Raw genomic sequence first — 20,068 nt, forward strand, 5'->3', positions numbered from 1 at the left:
AGAGATAGATCGAGACGCCTCATTGGTCTTCCACAGAGTACGTACCTTGAAAAGATATTGAAGAAGTTCAAAATGGATCAATCAAAGAAGGGGTTCTTGCCTGTATTGCAAGGTACGAGATTGAGCACGACTCAATGCCCGACCACGGCAGAAGATAGAGAAAGGATTAGTGTCGTCCCCTATGCCTCGGCCATAGGGTCTATCATGTATGCTATGCTGTGTACCAGACCTGATGTAAACCTTGCCGTAAGTTTGGTAGGAAGGTACCAAAGTAATCCCGGCATGGAACACTGGACAACGGTCAAGAATATCCTGAAGTACCTGAAAAGGACTAAGGACATGTTTCTCGTGTATGGAGGTCATGAAGAGCTCGTCGTAAAGGGTTACGTCGATGCTAGCTTCGACACAGATCTGGATGACTCTAAGTCACAAACCGGATACATGTATATTTTGAATGGTGGGGCAGTAAGCTGATGCAGTTGCAAGCAAAGCGTTGTGGCAGGATCTACATGTGAAGCGGAGCACATGGCAGCCTCGGAGGCAGCACAAAAAGCAGTCTGGGTGAAGGAGTTCATTACCGACCTAGGATTCATACCCAATGCATCGGGCCCGATGACTCTCTTCTGTGACAACACTGGAGCTATTGCCCTTGCCAAGGAGCCCAGGTTTCACAGGAAGACCAGGCATATCAAGCGTCGCTTCAACTCCATTCGTGAAAGTGTTCAAAATGGAGACATAGAGATTTGTAAAGTAAATACAGACCTGAATGTGGCAGATCCGTTGACTAAACCTCTCCCTAGAGCAAAACATGATCAACACCAGAACTGCATGAGTGTTCGATTCATCACAATGTAACTAGACTATTGACTCTAGTGCAAGTGGGAGACTGTTGGAAATATGCCCTAGAGGCAATAATAAAATGGTTATTATTATATTTCTTTGTTCATGATAATTGTCTATTGTTCATGCTATAATTGTGTTATCCAGAAATCGTAATACATGTGTGAATACATAGACCACAACACGTCCCTAGTGAGCCTCTAGTTGACTAGCTCATTGATCAAAAGATAGTCATGGTTTCCTAACTATGGACATTGGATGTCATTGATAACGGGATCACATCATTAGGAGAATGATGTGATGGACAAGACACAATCCTAAGCATAGCTCAAAGATCGTGTAGTTCGTTTGCTGTAGCTTTTCCGAATGTCATGTATCATTTCCTTAGACCATGATATTATGCAACTCCCGGATATCGTAGGAGTGCCTTGGGTGTGCCAAACGTCACAACGTAACTGGGTGACTATAAATGTACATTACAGGTATCTCCGAAAGTATCTGTTGGGTTGGCACTAATCGAGACTTGGATTTGTCACTCCGTATGACGGAGAGGTATCTCTGGGCCCACTCGGTAATGCATCATCATAATGAGCTCAATGTGACCAAGTGGTTGATCACGGGATCATGCATTACGGCACGAGTAAAGTGACTTTCCGGTAACGAGATTGAACTAGGTATTGGGATACCGACGATCGAGTCTCGGGCAAGTAACGTACCGATTGACAAAGGGAGTTGTATACGGATTGATTGAATCCTCGACATTATGGTTCATCCGGTGAGATCATCGTTGAGCATGTGGGAGCCAACATGGGTATCCAGATCCCATTGTTAGTTATTGACCGGAGAGGCGTCTCGGTCATGTCTGCATGTCTCCCGAACCCGTAGGGTCTACACACTTAAGGTTCGGTGACGCTAGGGTTGTTGAGATATTAACATACGGTAACCCAAAAGTTGTTCGGAGTCCCGGATGAGATCCCGGACGTCACGAGGAGTTCCGAAATGGTCCGGAGGTGAAGATTTATATATAGGAAGTCAAGTTTCGACCATCACGAAAGTTTCGAGGGTAATCGGTATTGTACCGGGACGACCGGAAGGGTCCCGGGGGTCCACCGGGTGCGGCCACCTATCTCGGAGGGCCCCATGGTCTGAAGTGGGAGGGGAACTAGCCCCTAGTGGGCTGGTGCGTCCCCCTTGGGCCTCCCCCTGCGCCTAGGGTTAGAAACCCTAGGGGTGGGGGGCGCCACCCTTGCCTTGGGGGGCAAGGCACCCCCTTGGCCGCCGCCCCCCCTAGGAGATTGGATCTCCTAGGGCCGGCGCCCCCCTAGGCACCCTATATATAGTGGGGGGAGGGAGGGCAACCGCACCCAAGCCCATGGCCTCTCCCTCTCCCTCCCGTGACACTCCTCCGTCTCCCTGTGCTTGGCGAAGCCCTGCCGAGATCACCGTTGCTTCCACCACCACGCCGTCGTGCTGCCGGATCTTCATCAACCTCTCCGTCCCCCTTGCTGGATCAAGTTGGAGGAGACGTCTTCCCAACCGTACGTGTGTTGAACGCGGAGGTGCCATCCGTTCGGTACTTGGTCATTGGTGATTTGAATCACGTTGAGTACGACTCCATCAACCCCGTTCTATTGAACGCTTCCGCACGCGATCTACAAGGGTATGTAGATGCACTCCTCTCTCCCTCGTTGCTAGATGACTCCATAGATTGATCTTTGTGATGCGTAGAAAATTTTATCTGCTACGTTCCCCAACACAAATAACATGATAACTCACACATCGCAGATCTGATAATTATGTGCCCCAGTCCTGGTAAGTTTGGCGACGGTGGTGAGGAGTGCTGGAGGGTTGTTGATGAAATATACCTCGTTAACTTTTGTCAATATCATGGTAACTCACACATCATAGAACTGATAACTTTGGTGTGTGTGTGTGGGTGAGGGGTGGTGATCAAGTATCCCCCAGTAACTATCGTGTGAATAGCATGGTCACTCACACATCGGAGACCCGAAACTTATGCATCCCGGTCCTGGTACTTTTTGCGAGGGAGGGGTGATGAAATATATCCCCGATAACTTTTATGTGAATAGCACGGTAACTCACACCTTGTAGACCTGATAACGAATGTACCCCACTTGTTGGTAAATTCGATGACAGGGTGGGCGAACGGTGGTTGATGAAATATATGGTAATTTTTTGTGCAAATAACATGATAACTCACACATCGCAGATCTGATAATTTATGTGCCCCAGTCCTGGTAAGTTTGGCTACGGTGGTGAAGAGTGCTGGAGGGTTGTTGATGAAATATACCTCGTTAACTTTTGTCAATATCATGGTAACTCACACATCATAGACCTGATAAGTTTGTTGTGTGTGTGTGGGGGGGGGGGGGGTGAGGGGTGGTGATCAAGTATCCCCCGGTAACTTTCGTGTGAATCGCATGGTAACTCACACATCGGAGACCCGAAACTTATGCATCCCAGTCCTGGTACTTTTTGCGAGGGAGGGGTGATGAAATATATCCCCGATAACGTTTATGTGAATAGCACAGTAACTCACACCTTGTAGACCTGCTAACTAATGTACCCCACTCGTTGGTAAATTCGGTGACTGGGTGGGCGAACGGTGGTTGATAAAATATATGGTAATTTTTGTGCAAATAACATGATAACTCACACATCACAGATCTGATAATTTATGTGCCCCAGTCCTGGTAAGTTTGGCGACGGTGGTGAGGAGTGTTGGAGGGTTGTTGATGAAATATACCTCGTTAACTTTTGTCAATATCATGGTAACTCACACATCATAGACCTGATAACTTAGGTATAAACAACGCGGTAACTTTATACCCGGATAAAAATTTATTGAATCATACGCCGGTTCATTATGTGCAAATAAAAGGGTAATGTATGCATCCGGGAGCTGATAACTTAGATATAAATACCACAGTAAATTTGACCCAGGGGGAAGAAGTCGTTTAAAATGCATCTCCGGTCACTTCTGTAAAAATAACATGTTAATATACATATAACATAACTGATAACTTTTGACAAAAAAGTGATCAAAACATGTCAACACGAGATCTAGTTTTGAAGTTCTCATCGTGGCGGATTTTTTATGTGAAAGCAATTTTTCAATGAAAAATGACAATTTGAGCTATAAAACATCTTTGAAATAGTGAGGATTTAGAATTACATCAGGTTTTCTGTGCTCTACTGTTTTTGCATGAGGAGAGAATGTTGGAGGAGCAATTTTTATGCCCCGGTAATTTCCATGTAAACATGATGGTAACTGACGTACCACACAGGTGATAACTTATTTAGCCTAGGTCTGTTAACTTTTCACCTGAAAAAAAATCATCGAAACAAACCAACATGAGATCTAATTTTGAAGGTTTCGTCGCGATGAATCTTTTATGTGAAAACGGTTTTTCAATCGGACCAACGGTTTGAGCTACAAAACATTTTGAAGTTTAATTTCTAATGGAATCTTTGCTGACATCATCTTCTTTTCTTATCTACATGCATGCGTTGTTAATTGGGTTCAATAGGACGGGCACTTCATGCAGACCAAAAATATGTGTATGGGAGATTGCACCGCAACGCTGCATGCAAGATTGCAGCTAGATGTGGAGCGTTGTTTCAGCCATCAAAGCTATCGTGTGGATCTGATGGTTAGCGATCAGTCCACTGGTGGTTAGTCGCTTCCTTTGAATTTTAATAAATATATAGTAGTGTGCATCGTAATGATGCAGAGGTCCGACTCCTTTTCTAAAAAAACTCAAAAATCTAGATGCCAACTCTTGCTCTAATGATGCAGAGGTCCGACTCCTTTTTAAAAAAAACTCAAAAATCTAGATGCCAACTCTTGCTCTGGCCCTTGGTCGAGCCAAACCCGGCCTCCGCGGCGCTAGAGCAGGAGGGATATGAGATTTGATCCTCCTCCGATTCAACGCCCAGGGCATGATGTCAAATCCACGTGATCTGGGAAACCCCACCCCCGCCGAGATGCACCCATTTTATTTCAAAATTTTCAAAAGCTTGAAGTAACTCCCGTGTATACTTAAACGGCGGCCACGTGCGCATGCATGCCCAGGACTCCATGCACGTTGACGTCCTGATCCCTTCCTTCTCTCCTGATGAATGTGTCAAGGTTAAACGCTCATCGTGACAACTCCCATCGGCTGTAACTCACGTGAATATAGACATAATTCACTGGTCTAACTCAGGTGCTGTGCGAAGCTGCATGTGTGAAGGTTAGTGACGAGTAAACATGGACAGCGCTAACTAAGGTGGTGGCAAGTCGCCATGTCTTTGACCCATGCATCAGCATTTTTTTAAGAATACGTACAAACATGCATATCAAATGTTCACACAATAACGTGACAGCCGCAATTATCAAATTGCTAGCCTAGAACAACTACTAGTACTCTTCACCCGTCCACGTATGCAATGGCCCAAAGAAGGTCTGTAGATGGCCACATAATGTCCAACCGTACACCCAGCTTGCCCATCATCGATGACTTCCTGTAGGGTTGTGGCTTCCGCCTTCCGAATGGTTGGCTTGGTTAAAAACTATATTGTTCTTGTGCTTCTAGATTTCCTATCGATGAGCATGATTGTGGCCACGTCCTTCTGAGTGCTGTTAGAGGGAGCGTGTGCGAGGTCCACCCCAGTAAGTGAATTCTCCACCTCCGGTAGGCGTCAGATGGCAGTATACCCCACATTATCATCACCTTGGCCCAAACTGAGCAGACATAGAAGCAGGAAAGCAACAGATGTCAAATGTTCCCAGCATGAGGGTCGCATACGGTGCATGATTGGTGTGGTGGACTTTGAATCTCTAGCCAGTCTGAAGTACAATGTCCCATTTTGAGCTCAGTCCACGCGAAGGAATGGCAGTTTATTGCGCAGTATAGTCCTAGATAAGCCCAGTGACGCCGACGCACCAGCAATTTGCTTGGGTCTTGCTCAATCATTGGCATTAGTGCTTAGCATGGAAATCCTTATACCTCCCAAGCCTACACTACATAATTCTGTGATCCATGTTGGCCATTTTCCTCTACGCGTGAAACTTCAACTCTATGTCTACAACATGGTACACTAGTGCACAAGCACGTATTCTCATCGTCCATTCATCCTCCCAGGTGTTCGGGGCAGCCTGATGATGGAAAACCCAGTATTATCGGGGGAAGGAATGGGAGACGGGGCGACGACAGGAGTGACCGCGTCCACCGGTGACCGGCGCGTAGGAGGCCGCTTCTGGGCGCTCTACGATGGCGCAGGCGACGCGGACGACGAGGACGGGGACTATGGCGGCTCCTTCTGATGCGATCTGCGAGGTGTTTCGCGTGGGGTACTCGGAGCAAGATGTGGCGAAAATCGTGGACTTGGCGATCCCCATGGATGACCCCGCCCGGCAAGGAGAGCACGACGCCATTGAGGTTGTCCGCCGGGTAGTCCACCAGCGTGCATGGGCAACGGCGATCCGGCCATGGCGAGGACCACTCCCAAAGGTATGTCTTCCTAAACCTACATTGTCAGATTTTCTCGAGGCCGGGGCATGGAAAGTTGTCCAGAGAAGAAAGAAAGCGAGGCCGGCGGCGGCGGCAGCGGCGCCGGCTCCGGTGACCGGCGGAGATCCAAACTGCCAGGGCAAGGCGTTTAAACTCGATATTGGGCTTGGTTGGGCTCGATCGGTCGGTGATGGAACATGCAAAAAATTTCTTAGATGGATATTTCTATGGGGAGTTTTAAGCACTGAATGACCAATGTGGCTAATGCTCATACCTTCTCCGTTGGCAGTGTGAACTTGGTCTTGCCCGCGATACTTCTCATGAACTGTCACCTTATCTGGATCGCTGGTGATATGGTTAGTTGCGCTACTGTCCACATACCAGTTCGTGTCGATGTCGTAGGAGCCATCGTCTGCGCCCGCAACCTTCTAATCTTGAGACGACTCGCCGTCGTCTTCGTAGCAGTACCAGCAATCGCGTGCGGTGCGGCCTAGCTTGCCGCAGATTTGGCATCGCGGCACGTCGGGGTTGGCACGAGGTCTGCCACCACGGCGACCCTTGTTGTTGTTGTTGTTGTTGTTGTTGTTGTTGTTGTTGTTGTTGTTGTTGAAGGACCGCCCGCTGCCGCCGCCGCCACGAGAGGAGTTGCCGCCGCTGCTGTTTCCGCCTGCTGGCGTCTTGCCCTTGTCGCGTGGTGGTCCGCGGTAGCGTGAGGAGCCGCCACTGCCGCCACCGCGGCCACCACGAGCGACCATGTTTGCAGATGACTTAAAACCCCCGCCCGAGTGTTGGGGAACGTAGTAATTTCAAAAAATTCCTACGCACACGCAAGATCATGGTGATGCACAGCAACGAGAGGGGAGAGTGTTGTCTACGTACCCTCGTAGACCGGCAACGGAAGCGTTGACACAACGTAGAGGAAGTAGTCGTACGTCTTCTCGATCCGACCGATCCAAGTACCGAACGTACGACACCTCCGAGTTCTGCACACGTTCAACTCGGTGACGTCCCTCGAGCTCCGATCCAGCCGAGTGTTGAGGGAGTGTTTCGTCAACACGACGGCGTGATGACGATGATGATGTTCTACCGACACAGGGCTTCGCCTAAGCACCGCTACGATATGACCGAGGTGGAATATGGTGGAAGGGGGCACCGCACACGGCTAAGGAACGATCACGAAGATCAACTTGTGTGTCATGGGGTGTCCCCTTGCCCTCGTATATAAAGGAGGGAGAGGGAGAGGTGCGGCCGGCCCTAGGGGTGCGCCTGGAGGAGTCCTACTACCACCGGAGTAGGACTCCCCCCTCTTGCCTTGTTGGAGAAAGAAAGGGGAAGGGGGAAAGAGGAAAGGGGGGCGCCTCCCCCCTTCCTTGTCCTATTCGGACTAGGAGGGGAGGGGGCGCGCGGCTGCCCTCCTCTTCTCTCTTAGGGCCCATGTAGGCCCATTAACCCCCGGGGGGTTCTGGTAACCCCCCGGTGCCCCGGTAAAAGTCCGATTTCACCCGGAATGTTTCCGATATCCAAATATAGGCTTCCAATATATCAATCTTTATGTCTCGACCATTTCGAGACTCCTCATCATGTCGGTGATCACATCCTGGACTCCGAACAACCTTCGGTACATCAAAACACAAAAACCCTAATTACGATCGTCACCGAACTTTAAGCGTGCGAACCCTATGGGTTCGAGAACTATGTAGACATGACCGAGACACATCTCCGGTCAATAACCAATAGCGGAACCTGGATGCTCATATTGGCTCCTACATATTCTACGAAGATCTTTATCGGTCAGATCGCATAACAACATATGTTGTTCCCTTTGTCATCGGTATGTTACTTGCCCGAGATTCGCTCGTCAGTATCTCAATACCTAGTTCAATCTCGTTACCGGCAAGTCTCTTTACTCGTTATGTAATACATCATCCCGCAACTAACTCATTAGTTGCAGTGCTTGCAAGGCTTAATTGATGTGCATTACCGAGAGGGCCCAGAGATACCTCTTCGACAATCGGAGTGAGAAATCCTAATCTCGGAATACCCCAACCCAACAAGTACCTTCAGAGACACCTGTAGAGCACCTTTATAATCACCCAGTTACGTTCTGACGTTTGGTAGCACACAAAGTGTTCCTCCGATAAACGGGAGTTGCATAATCTCATAGTCATAGGAACATGCATAAGTCATGAAGAAAGCAATAGCAACAAACTGAATGATCAAGTGCTATGCTAACGAAATGGGTCAAGTCAATCACATCATTCTCTAATGATGTGATCCTGTTAATCAAATGACAACTCATGTCTATGGCTAGGAAACATAACCATCTTTGATCAACGAGCTAGTCAAGTAGAGGCATACTAGTGACACTCTATTTGTCTATGTATTCACACATGTATTATGTTTCCGGTTAATACAATTCTAGCATGAATAATAAACATTTATCATGATACAAGGAAATAAATAATAACTTTATTATTGCCTCTAGGGCATATTTCCTTTAGTCTCCCACTTGCACTAGAGTCAATAATCTAGTTCACATCGCCATGTGATTTAATACAATAGTTCACATCACCATGTGATTAACACCGATAGGTCACATCGACATGTGACAAACACCCAAAGGGTTTACTAGAGTCAATAATCTAGTTCACATCGCTATGTGATTAACACCCAAAGAGTACTAAGGTGTGATTATGTTTTGCTTGTGAGAGAAGTTTAGTCAACGGGTCTGCCAAATTCAGATCCGTAAGTATTTTGCAAATTTCTATGTCAACAATGCTCTGCACGGAGCTACTCTAGCTAATTGCTCCCACTTTCAATATGTATCCTGATTGAGACTTAGAGTCATCTGGATCAGTGTCAAAACTTGCATCACGTAACCCTTTACGACGAACCTTTTGTCACCTCCATAATCGAGAAACATATCCTTATTCCACTAAGGATAATTTTGACCAATGTCCAGTGATCTACTCCTAGATCACTATTGTACTCCCTTGCCAAACTCAGGGCAGGGTATACAATAGGTCTGGTACACATCATGGCATACTTTATAGAACCTATGGCTGAGGCATAGGGAATGACTTTCATTCTCTCTCTATCTTCTGCCGTAGTCGGGTTTTGAGTCTTACTCAACTTCACACCTTGTAACACAGGCAAGAACTCCTTTTTTACTGTTTCATTTTGAACTACTTCAAAATCTTGTCAAGGTATGTACTCATTGAAAAACTTATCAAGCGTCTTGATCTATCTCTCTAGATCTTGATGCTCAATATGTAAGCAGCTTCACCGAGGTATTTCTTTGAAAAACTCCTTTCAAACATTCCTTTAATTATGCTTTGTAGAATAATTCTACATTATCTCCGATCAACAATATGTCATACATATACTTATCAGAAATGTTGTAGTGCTCCCACTCACTTTCTTGTAAATACAGGCTTCACCGCAAGTCTGTATAAAACTATATGCTTTGATCAACTTAGCAAAGCATATATTCCAACTCCGAGATGCTTGCAGCAGTCCATAGATGGATCGTTGGAGCTTGCATATTTTTTAGTACCTTTAGGATTGACAAAACCTTCTGGTTGCATCATATACAACTCTTCTTTAATAAATCCATTAAGGAATGCAGTTTTGTTTATCCATTTGCTAGATTTCATAAAATGTGACAATTGCTAACATGATTCGGACATACTTAAGCATAGATACGAGTGAGAAATTCTCATCGTAGTCAACACCTTGAACTTGTTGAAAACCTTTTTGCGACAATTCTAACTTTGTAGATAGTAACACTACTATTAGCGTCCGTCGTCCTCTTGAAGATCCATTTAATCTCAATGGCTCGCCGATCATTGGGCAAGTCAATCAAAGTTCATACATTGTTCTCATACATGGATCTCATCTTAGATTTCATGGCCTCAAGCCATTTCACGGAATCTGGGCTCATCATCGCTTCCTCATAGTTCGTAGGCTCGTCATGGTCAAGTAACATGACCTCTAGAACAGGATTACCGTACCACTCTGGTGAGGATCTCACTCCGGTTTACCTACGAGGTTCGGTAGTAACTTGATCTGAAGTTACATGATCATCATCATTAGCTTCTTCACTAATTGGTGTAGTAGGCACAGGAACAGATTATTGTGATGAACTACTTTCCAATAAGGGAGCAGGTACAGTTACCTCATCAAATTCTAGTTTCGTCCCACTCACTTCTTTCGAGAGAAACTCCTTCTCTATAAAGGATCCATTCTCAGCAACGAATATATTGCCTTCGGATCTGTGATAGAAGGTGTACCCAACATTTTCTTTGGGGTATCCTATGAAGACGCACTTCTTCGATTTGGGTTTGAGCTTATCAGGTTGAATATTTTTTCACATAAGCATTGCAACCTCAAACTTTAAGAAACGACATCTTAGGTTTCTTCCCAAACCATAGTTCATACGGTGTCATCTCAATGGATTTAGATGGTGCCCTTTTTAACGTGAATGCAGCTGTCTCTAATGCATAACCCCAAAACTATAGTGGTAAATCGGTAAGAAACATCATAGCTTGCACTATATCCAATAAAGTATGGTTATGACGTTCGGACACACCATTATGCTCTGGTGTTCCAGGTGGCACAAATTTGTGAAACTATTCCACATTGTTTTAATTGAAGACCAAACTCGTAACGCAAATATTTTAATTCTACGATCATATTGTAGAAACTTTTCTTTTTGTTACGATGATTCTCCACATTACTCTGAAATTCTTTGAACTTTTCAAATGTTTCAGACTTGTGTTTCATCAGATATACTCATATCTGCTCAAATCATCTATGAAGATCAGAAAATAATGATACCTGCTATGAGACTCAATATTCATCGGACCACATACATCAGTATGTATGATTTCCAACAAATTTGTTGCTCGCTCCATTGTTCCGGAGAACGTAGTCTCAGTCATCTTGCTCATGAGGCATGGTTCGCAAGAATCAAGTGATCCATAATCAAGTGATTCCAAAAGCCCATCAGCATGGAGTTTCTTTATGCGCTTTACACCAATATGACCTAAACGGCAGTGCCACAAATAAGTTGTACTATCATTATTAACTTTGCATCTTTTGGCTTCAATATTATGAATATGTGTATCACTACGATCGAGATCCAACAAACCATTTTCATTGGGTGTATAAACATAGAAGGTTTTATTCATGTAAACAGAACAACAATTTATTCTCTTACTTAAATGAATAACCTATTGCAATAAACATGATCAAATCATATTCATGCTCAACGCAAACACCAAATAACACTTATTTAGGTTCAACACTAATCCCGAAAGTATAGGGAGTGTGCGATGATGATCATATCAATCTTGGAACCACTTCCAACACACATCGCCACTTCACCCTTAACTAGTCTCTGTTCATTCTGCAACTCCCGTTTCGAGTTACTATTCTTAGCAACTGAACTAGTATCAAATACTAAGGGGTTGATATAAACATTAGTAAAGTACACATCAATAACATGTATATCAAATATACCTATGTTCACTTTGTCAACCTTCTTATCCGCCAATTACTTGGGGTAGTTCTGCTTCCAATGACCAGTCCCTTTGCAGTAGAAGCACTTAGTCTCAGGCTTAGGACTAGACTTGGGTTTTTTCACTTGAGCAACAACTTGTTTGCCGTTCTTCTTGAAGTTCCCCTTTCTTCCCTTTGTCCCTTTACTTGAAACTAGTGGTTTTGTTTACCATCAACACTTGATGCTTTTCTTGATTTCTACCTTCGTCAATTTCAGCATCACGAAGAGCTTGGGAATCATTTCCGTTATCCCTTGCATATTATAGTTCATCACGAAGTTCTACTAACTTGGTGATGGTGACTAGAGAATTCTGTCAATCACTATTTTATCTGGAAGATTAATTCCCACTTGATTCAAGTGATTGTAGTACCCAGACAATCTGAGCACATACTCACTGCTTGAGCTATTCTGCTCCATCTTTGAGCTATAGAACTTGTTGGATACTTCATATCTCTCAACTCGGGTATTTACTTCAAATATTAACTTCAACACCTGGAACATCTCATATGGTCCATGACGTTCAAAACGTCTTTGAAGTCCCGATTCTAAGCCATTTAAGCATGCTGCACTAAACTATCATGTAGTTATCATATTGAGCTAGCCAAACGTTCATAACATCTGCATCTGCTCCTGCAATAGGTTTGTCACCTAGCGGTGCATCAAGGACATAATTCTTCTGTGCAGCAATGAGGATAAACCTCAGATCACGGATCCAATCTGCATCATTGCTACTAACATCTTTCACTTAGTTTTCTCTAGGAACATATCAAAAATAAAACAGGGGAGCTAAACGCAAGCCATTGATCTACAACATAGATATCTTAATACCACCAGGACTAAGTTCATGATAAATTGAAGTTCAATTAATCATATTACTTAAGAACTCCCACTTAGAAAGACATCCCTCTAATCTTCTAAGTGATCACGTGATCCAAATCAACTAAACCATAACCGATCATCACGTGAAATGGAGTAGTTTTCAATGGTGAACATCACTATGTTGATCATATCTACTATATGATTCACGCTCGACCTTTCGGTCTCAGGGTTCCGAGGCCATATCTGCATATGCTAGGCTCGTCAAGTTTAACCTGGGTATTCTGCGTGTGCAAAACTGGCTTGTACCCGTTGTAGATGGACGTAGAGCTTATCACACCCGATCATCACGTGGTGTCTGGGAACGACGAACTTTGGCAACGATGCATACTCAGGGAGAACACTTTTGTCTTGAAATTTAATGAGAGATCATCTTATAAAGCTACTGCCAAAGTAAGCAAAATAAGATGTATAAAATATAAACATCACATGCAATCAAAATATGTGACATAATATGGCCATCATCATCTTGTGCCTTTGATCTCCATCTCCAAAGCATCGTCATGATCTCCATCGTCACCGGCATGACACCATGATCTCCATCATCTTGTGTGACGCCCGGGTAATTAAACTACAGTAACCCTCTAATAAGGATGCCACGTCACCTCGGTTACTATTGATAATCTCTCGTTAGTTCAAAAACCGATTCAAATTCAAATTCAAAATCAAGTAAACAATAAAAGTTTTCAAGTATTAAAACTAAAATGTTCGGAGTGAGCCAAATAATGCATAGGTAATTATGGTGGAGAAACCACACTTTTATAAAATGTTTAAATACTCTAAATGAATATAACAGTAGCAAATACAGTTATTTAAATGCTTTAAAAATAATAAACATTTTCAAAACTAAATTGTCATAAGTATTAAACTATTGTGGCAGTGGCATAAATTTGTTAAATCTATTTAGGTGCCACTTTGGTAATTTACTAAAGCTAAAATAAAAGGAAACTGAAAGAAAGCAAAAATAGCAAATAAAAATAAGAAGAGGGAAAGAACCCCCGCTTCCCCCACTGGGCCTCGACCCAGCCAGCCCAGTCGGCCACCCCACCAGGCCGGCCGAACTTGGCAAGGGCCAACCGGCCAGCCCACCACCGCTCCCTTATCCACCCCCACTACCCGAAACCCCAAACCCTAACTACCCCCACGACCCACCCCACATTCTCCCCCGACCCCCCACTCTCTCCTCGCGCCCCCTCCTCTTGGTCCCGATCTGGATCGGGGCAGGCGACCACGACGCCCCGTTTCTACCTCACCGGCGCCGCCTCCTCGTCCTCCTCCCCGCCGGAAATGCCCTGAGCCCGGAGCCGCTCGACCTCGACGCCAGCACCCCCCCCTGAACGACGCCGCCCCGTGCTGGGCTTCCTCCTCAGCCCCGTCGTCGGCGGACATCATCGCCGCCCGGAGCCCCACACCTCGCCGGGACCTCACCGCCGGCCTGCTTCCCCTCCGTTGCATCGTCTCCATCCTCCTCCTCGCCCCTCGTTGCCCTGGACCCTACACGCCCCCCGTGAGCACCTCTCCTCCTCCTTCCCCTAGGTTCCCACTCGACGACCGCGGCCATAGCCGTCGTGCGCACGCGCGCTCGCACTCCCGCCGCGCGCCTCGCCTCACCTTCCCTCCCTCTGAGCCGCTCCGGCCAGCCCCGCCACTACCTCCACCAACGCGCCACCCGCGGCCCTCCGCCGCCTCTCCTGGCCGGCGTCGTGGGCGCCGGCGGCTTCGTCCATGGCCTCGCCCGGGCAGCCTCTGGGCTCGCCTCGCGCCAGGCGCCCTGCGCCCGTTAGCCCGCACGCCCGCAAGCCCTTGCGCCCGCTTAGGCCCCTGGGGCCAATGACAGTCGGGGCCCAGCCCCCAGAACTATTAAAAATAAAAAAAAATGAATCAATAAAAATTATAATTAATTAATTAATTAATTAGTGAATTAATTAAGTTAATTAGTCCAATTTAATTAATCTGATTAACTTGTTAGTTTAATTAAACAGTAATTTGTTTAGCTAACCCCTAATAAAACTAATCAGAGTATGACAGGTGGGTCCCACTGGACCCATTGGTCAGGTTGACCAAGTCAACTCTGTTGACTGCTGATGTCATTAATCTATTTTTCGAATTAATTTAAATAATTAATTAACTTCTAGGAATTAATAAAATCTTTAGAAAATCATATCTTTTAATCCGTAACTCGGATTAAAATATTTTCAACATGAAAGTTGCTCAGAACGACGAGACGAATCCGGATACGCAGTCCGTTCATCCGCCGCACACGCCTAACCTATCGAACCCGCAACTTTCCCCCTCCGGCTCCTCTGCCCGAAAACACGAAACACCGGGGATATTTTCCCGGATGTTTCCCCCCTTAACCGGCATCACCTCATACCACGTTAGGGCCCGCCTAGCATCGTTACTTGTCTTGTCATGCATCGATATGCATCTGTTTACATGGTATTCATCGTTTCTTCTCCCCCTTTTTCTCCCCGGTAGACTACGAGACCGACGCCGCTGCTGCCCAGTTCGACTACGGAGTTGACGACCCCTCTCTCTTGCCAGAGCAACCAGGCAAGCCCCCCCTTGATCACCAGATATCGCCTATTCTCCTTTATACTGCTTGCATTAGAGTAGTGTAGCATGTTACTACTTTCCATTAATCCTATTCTGATGCATAGCCTGTCATTGTTGCTACAGTCATTGATACCTTACCAGCAATCCTAAATGCTTAGTATAGGATGCTAGTTTATCACCATTGGCCCTATATTCTTGTCAGTCTGCCTTGCTATACTATTGGGCCGTGATCACTCGGGAGGTGATCACGGGTATATATGATACATACATACATACTATACAGATGGTGACTAAAGTCGGGTCAGCTCGAAGAGTACCCGCGAGTGATTCACGGATTGGGGGCTGAAAGGACCTTTGTCCCGACGGCCCTCTGGATGGATCTTTGTGGCGGAGCGACGGGGCAGGTTGAGACCGCCTAGGAGAGAGGTGGGCCTGGCCCTGTTCGGCGTTCGCGGATACTTAACACGCTTAACGAGATCTTGGTATTTGATCTGAGTTGGCTACGAGCTTATACGCACTAACCAACTACGTGGGAAAGATATGGGCACTCGGCGTCGTGGTATCAGCCGAAGCACTTCAAACGTCAGTGACGGAGCAGCGCGCGCCGGATTGGACTGGAACGCCTGCTAGGCTAGGTCTGCTTTCGGCCGCCCTCGCAACTGCAGGTGTGCTATGGGCGATGGGCCCAGACCCCTGTGCGCTTAGGTTTAGACCGGCGTGCTGGCCTCTCTGTTTTGCCTAGGTGGGGTTGCGACGTGTTGATCTTCCGCGGCCGGGCATGACCCAGGAAAGTGTGTCCGGCCAAATGGGATCAAACGTGTTGGGTAAGTTGGTGCACCCCTGCAGGGAAGTTAATCTATTCGAATAGCCGTGATCTTCGGTAACAGGACGACTTGGAGTTGTACCTTGACCTTATGACAACTAGAACCGGATACTTAATAAAACACACCCTTCCAAGTTCCACAGACAACCCGGTGATCGCTTTTCCACAGGGCGATGAGGGGAGGATCGCCGGATAGGATTATGCTATGCGATGCTCTTGGAGATGCTACTTGGAGATGCTACTTGGAGGACTTCAATCTACTCTCTCCTACATGCTGCAAGACGGAGGCTGCCAGAAGCGTAGTCTTCGATAGGATTAGCTATCCCCCTTTTATTCTGGCATTCTGAAGTTCAGTCCACCGATATGGCCCTTTACACATATACCCATGCATATGTAGTGTAGCTCCTTGCTTGCGAGTACTTTGGATGAGTACTCACGGTTGCTTTTCTCCCTCTTTTCCCCTTTCCCTTTTACCTGGTTGTCGCAACCAGATGCTGGAGCCCTGGAGCCAGACGCCACCGTCGACGACGACTCCTACTACACCGGAGGTGCCTACTACTACGTGCAGCCCGCTGACGACGACCAGGAGTAGTTAGGAGGATCCCAGGCAGGAGGCCTGCGCCTCTTTCGATCTGTATCCCAGTTTGTGCTAGCCTTCTTAAGGCAAACTTGTTTAACTTATGTCTGTACTCAGATATTGTTGCTTCCGCTGACTCGTCTATGTTCAAGCACTTGTATTCGAGCCCTCGAGGCCCCTGGCTTGTATTATGATGCTTGTATGACTTATTTATGTTTTAGAGTTGTGTTGTGATATCTTCCCGTGAGTCCCTGATCTTGATCGTACACATTTGCGTGCATGATTAGTGTACGATTGAATCGGGGGCGTCACATCTTGATCTATATCAATGTGTCATCATAAGGTCGTCTCGCCAACTATTGCTCTTGCAAATATTGCTATCACATGGCGATAAAGTAAAGCAATTATTTGGTGCTTGCATCTTATGCAATAAAGAGACAACCATAAGGCTTCTGCCAGTTGCCAATAACTTCAACAAAACATGATCATCTTATACAACAACTTATGTCTCATCACGTCTTGACCATATCACATCACAACATGCCCTGCAAAAACAAGTTAGACGTCCTCTACTTTGTTGTTGCAAGTTTTACGTGGCTGCTATGGGCTTAGCAAGAACAGTTCTTACTATGCATCAAAACCACAACGATAGTTTGTCAAGTTGGTGTTGTTTTAACCTTCGCAAGGATCGGGCGTAGCCGCACTCGGTTCAACTAAAGTTGGAGAAACTGACACCCGCTAGTCACCTGTGTGCATAGCACGGCAGTAAAACCAGTCTCGCGTAAGCGTACACGTAATGTCGGTCCGGGCCGCTTCATCCAACAATACTGCCGAACCAAAGTGTGACATGCTGGTAAGCGGTATGACTTGTATAGGCCACAACTCACTTGTGTTCTACTCGTGCATATAACATCAACGCCTAAAACTAGGCTCGGATGCCACTGTTGGGGAACGTAGTAATTTCAAAAAAATTCCTATGCACACGCAAGATCATGGTGATGCACAGCAACGAGAGGGGAGAGTGTTGTCTACGTACCCTCGTAGACCGGCAACGGAAGCGTTGACACAACGTAGAGGAAGTAGTCATACGTCTTCCCGATCCGACCGATCCAAGTACCGAACGTACGCCACCTCCGAGTTCTTCACACGTTCAACTCGGTGACGTCCCTCGAGCTCTGATCCAGCCGAGTGTTGAGGGAGAGTTTCGTCAGCACGACGGCGTGATGACGGTGATGATGTTCTACCGATGCAGAGCTTCGCCTAAGCACCACTACGATATGACCAAGGTGGAATATCGTGGAAGGGGGAACCGCACACAGCTAAGGAATAATCACGAAGATCAAGTTGTGTGTCATGGGGTGCCCCTTGACCCCGTATATAAAGGAGGGAGAGGAGGAGGTGCGGCCGGCCCTAGGGGTGCGCCTGGAGGAGTCCTACTCCCACCGGGAGTAGGACTTCCCCCTCTTGCCTTGTTGGATAAGGAAAGGGGAAGGGAGAAAGAGGAAAGGGGGGCGCCCCCCTTCCTTGTCCTATTCGGACTAGGGGGGAGGGGCGCGCGGCCAGCCCTGGCTGGCCCTCCTCTTCTCCCTTAGGGCCCATGTAGGCCCATTAACCCCCCGGGGGTTCCGGTAACCCCCCGGTGCTCCGGTAAAATTCTGATTTCACCCGAAACGTTTCCGATATCCAAATATAGGCTTCCAATATATCAATCTTTATGTCTCGACCATTTCGAGACTCCTTGTCATGTCCATGATCACATCCGGGACTCCGAACAAACTTCAGTACATCAAAACACAAAAATCCTAATTACGATCGTCACCGAACTTTAAGCGTGCGGACCCTACGGGTTCGAGAACTATGTAGACATGACCGAGACATGTCTCCGGTCAATAACCAATAGCGGAACCTGGATGCTCATATTGGCTCCCACATATTCTACGAAGATCTTTATCGGTCAGACCGCATAACAACATACATTGTTCCCTTTGTCATCGGTATGTTACTTTCCCGAGATTCGATCATCGGTATCTCAATACCTTGTTCAATCTCGTTACCGGCAAGTCTCTTTACTCGTTCTGTAATACATCATCCCGCAACTAACTCATTAGTTGCAATGCTTGCAAGGCTTAATTGATGTGCATTACCGAGAGGGCCCAGAGATACCTCTCCGACAATCAGAGTGACAAGTCCTAATCTCGAAATACGCCAACCCTACAAGTACCTTCGGAGACACCTGTAGAGCACCTTTATGATCACCTAGTTACGTTGTGATGTTTGGTAGCACACAAAGTGTTCCTCTGGTAAACGGAGTTGCATAATCTCATAGTCATAGGAACATGTATAAGTCATGAAGAAAGCAATAGCAATAAACTGAACGATCAAGTGCTATGTTAACGAAATGGGTCAAGTCAATCACATCATTCTCTAATGATGTGATCCCGTTAATCAAATGTCAACTCATGTCTATGGCTAGGAAACATAACCATCGTTGATCAACGAGCTAGTCAAGTAGAGGCATACTAGTGACACTCTATTTGTCTATGTATTCACACATGTATTATGTTTCCGGTTAATACAATTCTAGCATGAATAATAAACATTTATCATGATATAAGGAAATAAATAATAACTTTATAATTGCCTCTAGGGCATATTTCCTTCACCGGGGTGTTGTTGTAGAGGGCGAGGTGCTAATCAAAGTTGCTCATCTGAGCGTAGAGATCGTCGAGGCTGATGGTGTCGGTGCGGGCGTCGTTGGCGGAGATGAGGGGATGGTACTCCATGTCGAAGCCGGTGGTGATGTAGGAGACGAGCTCATCATCATCGATGGGCTTTCCAGCGGCCGCGAGCTCATCTGCGAGTGCCCTCATGTGGGCGAAGTAGGTAGCAACAAATTGCGTCCCTTTCTGCACCATGGAGAGAGCAACTCGGATGTTGTTGACGCGGGCTTGAGATTGCGACGAGAACATGTGAGCAAGAGCTGCCCAGAGCTCATGCGGTGTGGCGATGGAGGTAACCTGCACGAGGATCTCTTTGGTGAGGGTACTAAGCAAGTATCCGAGTACCTGCTACCATTCTCTGAACCAGATTGGATGGAGAGTGTTCGGAGTCTGCTCTTCTTTCCCGTGTTTGTCCTTCGTGGTGAGGATCTTGACAGGTTCCGGCATGGCCCCGTCGGCGTAGAGGCCTGCCCCCTCAGCTGCGGTGTCACCTGCGCTCGCCATAGGACGTAGTTGGTGCGGGTGAGCTTCTCTGCACCCTGCCCAAGGGAAGCCTGGACGGCACTGGAGAAGGACGATATGGCTGGCGATGGGTGG

At 46.6% G+C, this 20,068-nt stretch overlaps 1 pseudogene; it reads right to left on the reverse strand.

The window, feature by feature from the left end:
* Positions 1 to 19,443: 19,443 nt before the first annotated feature.
* Positions 19,444 to 19,582, reverse strand: LOC123063861 (uncharacterized; annotated as a pseudogene).
* Between the last annotated feature and the right edge of the window lie 486 nt (positions 19,583 to 20,068).

Source organism: Triticum aestivum, chromosome 3A (genome assembly GCF_018294505.1).
Source record: "Triticum aestivum cultivar Chinese Spring chromosome 3A, IWGSC CS RefSeq v2.1, whole genome shotgun sequence".
NCBI classification, from domain to species: Eukaryota; Viridiplantae; Streptophyta; class Magnoliopsida; order Poales; family Poaceae; genus Triticum; species Triticum aestivum.